This window comes from Cnephaeus nilssonii, assembly GCF_951640355.1.
Source record: "Cnephaeus nilssonii genome assembly, chromosome: 6".
NCBI lineage: Eukaryota > Metazoa > Chordata > Mammalia > Chiroptera > Vespertilionidae > Cnephaeus > Cnephaeus nilssonii.
In genome coordinates this window covers 61022752-61026852 of record NC_137077.1, presented here as the reverse complement: position 1 = coordinate 61026852, position 4101 = coordinate 61022752, and the positions used below count along the sequence as shown (strand labels likewise).

At 38.4% G+C, this 4101-nt stretch overlaps 1 pseudogene across 1 annotated transcript; it reads left to right on the top strand.

Moving 5' to 3' along the window:
• Positions 1-873: 873 nt before the first annotated feature.
• On the top strand, positions 874-1248 carry LOC307102410 (transmembrane protein 254-like; annotated as a pseudogene). The gene has a single exon. The product of its transcript is annotated as a transmembrane protein 254-like (transcript).
• Positions 1249-4101: the final 2853 nt, after the last annotated feature.

Sequence of the window (4101 nt, the reverse complement as noted above, 5' to 3'; positions counted from 1 at the left end):
CCTCACTTTAGGCAACCTCCTCCCACCACCCATAAATCCTAAAGAATATCAAGTTTCTTATTGGAAGCAGATGGGATGTTTTCAGGAGTTGCCACCTCTATGTCAATGACTGAAAGTTTAAGTGCTAAGGCATCTGTGGAATTCTAAAATGAATGCATGGGCTAATGAATGGAAAGTAATTAAGGTACCATATATAAAATAATAACCACCCAACTTCAGAGAGATTATTTAGCTATTTTTAATTCTTTTAATCTTGCTTATCTAAATAAAAATCATAGCTAGATATCCTCTCTCTATTTTAAGTTGTTTGATCTCTTTTTATTGTTTTAGAAATTTTGACTTTATTAAATGATTTTAAAGTATTTTATTGTATTTCTTAATTCTTTTCTGCTTTATGACTCATGAAAGTCCATTATGAGAATTTGTTATTGCCTAATTTAGCACTCAACTTAATAAGGTGTGTGCCTTCAGTTGAAAGGATGGCATCCATCTGTCTACATGTCTTTGTTATTAATTGCTACATATAAAATCTATTCTGCACAGAATTTGTTTAAAAATCCCAAATGACCGGAAAAGGTCAGAATAGCAAGAATTTATTCCAGTGCTGGGGTTTAACAACTGTTACTTTCCAGTTTCACTGAAGTGAATTTCAGTGGCTCTATTTCGTGGTTGACACTATCCGTATCTGGTCATCTTGTCATCGTTACTCTAGAAAGTGCTGTTAATGCCAGTTGCCTTCCTAACTTTACTATGTCATCGCTTTTTATTCCAGAAAAAAAACGAAAAGAAACAAGATGAGCCATAAAAACAATGGACAGCCCCCTGCCTCCGAGCGAGGGGTGTCCTGAGAACTCCCGGAGATGTGCAGCAGCGATGGGGAAGGCGGCAGGCAATGTCGCTTCCTTCCAGAGGGGCAGTTTGTTCTGGTTCACCGTCATCACCCTCTCCTTGGGCTATTACACGTGGGTTTTCTTCTGACCTCAGAGTATTCCTTATCAGAGCATTGGGCCCCTGGGCCCCTTCACTCAGTACTTGGTGCACCATCATCACACCCTTCTGCGCAATAGGTATTGGCTTGCCTGGCTGATTCATGTGGGAGAGTCCGTGTATGCCATGGTATTGTGCAAGTCTAAAAGCATCACGAATGGTCGGGCTCAACTACTCTGGTTCCTGCAGACTTTCCTCTTCGGGATAGCCTCCCTCTCCATATTGATCGCTTACAGGCCAAAACGCCAAAAACAAACTTAAAGGAGATCTCCAAACCTTTCCCTACACTGACATCCAGCCTCACTTTTATCTGGGGATAGTGTGTTTACTCCACCTTTCTGTTTTCTGGAAAGTTACGACCCTCTAGTTATTCATTATTTCATATTCTCTGGCTGGGCTTGAGTAGATAATAGGAAAAGGTTTTATCTTTCCAATTCTGCAGACTAACCTGTTTGGCAGAGTACTTCTAGCCTCCTTCTCGAAGGCTTTGGCTGTGTTGGTGCTCTCTCCCTGCCATCTGGTTTAAGCCATGTACTAAATTTGCTTGTTGGTATACCTGTGCTTCCACCTTTTGATTAAAACACCTTACCCACACTACCTCCATCTTAGCTGATTAAGGGTTGCTTTTTGGTAAGGTAAAATATTTTAGAGTTAATTGATGGAAATCCAACTCAGATTTTGTAAAAGCATGGTGCTCTCCAAGGGAAATAATAACAGTAGTATTAATGGTGCCAGGAACAATTTGATGCGTTATTGAATAAAATGGATTAAAGAATAAAATGCTGTGAATTGTCTCTCCAAAAACAAAACACAAAACAACAACAACAACAAAGAAAAAACAATGGACATATGAAATATACATCTACTTTTGACGTTAATGTAGACCAGTTCAAATTCTAATTATTTTCTTGTATCTAAAGGGGAAGGGAAGGCTCCTCTGACTTATTGTATCCTTAACTTAGTAACACTATCTTAAAGTACTATAGATCAGTGCACCATCAGTATTGTCATTGTCATAAATAATGCCAAAATCTTTTGAAATTGTTGAAACCTATGCCCATAATTTCACTTTGCTCTCTTTTTCTTTAAGACATGAATGACAGCATCTACTTTATGCCCTATCATTAAAAAAGAAAATAAAAGACTTCTAGGAACTCATATTGAATTGACCCACCATGTGGGCAGGATTTACAAGTAAATATGGAAATTCTCCTTGAGCACCCAAAAACACTCATATTCCCATTCATTGGTATGTGTCTAGTCTTATGATGTTGGAGTGAATTCAAATTTCCCTTGCATCCACAGCAATGGCCAATTTTCATGCTGGTTGGTGTCACTGACTTCTTCCTCTTTCATAGTCACCTTTATTTTAAACTATAAGGACTGATTGAGTGGCTCAGGGCTTTGTTGAGAAACAGGGACTTGAGATTTTGCAGTAGAGTGGAGATGTGAATGGTAGTTTGGAAATCAAGAAGGTGGATGTTAATGTTACTGGGTAAAATTTACTGAGCACCTATTTTAGGCCAGTCACTGTTCTAAACTCTGGTGATACCACACAAGACAAAGTCTTCTTGCATTCTTATAGCTCACCTATTGGAGGCTTTCTCAAGATTTGAAGAATTAAAAAGGTACATGAAGGAAGAGAAAAGATTAGTGCCAAATGAAAGAAAGAATTTGTGATGCTGCTTTTCTTATCCTTTGACTAAAGAAATTGCAAAGGTTATCCCACTAGATCAATAGGGGGGAAAAACTCCACACATGTTAGAACTACTAATTGCTATACACAGGATGCAGATGTCTTTAACCAAGTCTTTAGACTACTAGAAACAGTTATCACCCTAGAAGACCAACAGGTCCAGCTTTGTTGACAAACCGTCAGAACTACTACCAGGTGTTTAGTGCTGTCTTTGAGTGGAGCAGTTCAAAACCTACCAGATTCAGGAAAGTGTTAATAGCTCTCTTCCCACGCTTGGTTGACATGCCAGATTGGTAGGTGAAAGATGCTTAGCCTTCTCATTCATATTAATTCACTTCAGTGAGGTTCAATTCATTTAAAATGAATTAAGACATGACTTTGCTTAAGGTGTTTGGAAACTACTTCATACCCAGTCAATACAGGTCTAGCTGAGTTCCTACTGGGTTTTTCCACATGCTATGTCACAGGCACCTAAAACTCAATATATTCAAAATTTATTCACAAATATGCTTCTTGTTCTATGTTGCCTATCTCAGAGAGAACACTGTCATCTCAGATAGCCAAACCTAAAAATGGGCATATCCCTCTTCTTCAATCTCTTATCCACTTAATGCATCCGTTCACTCTAAACATTTACTGAAGAGGCACTATTCCAGCCACTGGGATGCATCAGAGCATACAATTATCTACCCTCAAGGAGCTTATATTATAGTTGAGGGCAGGCAATGAATATAAGATGGTAAGATTAAGAGAGAAAATAAAGTATAGTAAGGCAGATGGAGAATGTTGACTTTTAATTTTTTTAATCTGGTCTGGTGACTTTGAGAAAAGATGTGAAGATGGTGAGGCATGAAACCAAGTGAGAATCTTGGGGAGAAGCATTACAGAGAAAGGGTCCTGAGGCAGGAGCATGAATAGAGTGTTTGAGGAATAGTCCCAAAACCAAATGGCTGGAGGTGTGAGCAGAAGGAGATGAGACTAGAGAGGAATTGGGGATTAGATCATGTAGGGCCTCAGAGGCCACCATAAGAACTTGGCTTTCACTCTGAGTGAAATCAATAAGGTTCAAGTAGAGGAGTAGAACATGATCTGACACACATTTTAAATGCATTACTTTGTGGTAATTGATTGTTACACATTGAATTAAAAAAAATCTATGAGTCCATTGTGAAAATCAAAAGAAGAAAGAAGAGAAAGAGGAGGAGGAAGAAGGCAAGTAGGTGAAGGGTGGGAGAGGAGGAAAAAGGGGAAAAAGGGCACTTTTTTACTAAAATGTCTGTTAAAAATAGAAATGGGAGTATTTTAAAAATCACCATTTAGCAACATTCAGTATAATAAATAGTCTAAGTAGGGTTACTAATAGATGCTAAAAGCATTGGGTAAAAGGTTGTGGTGAATAACACATTTGGAAGGTGCCA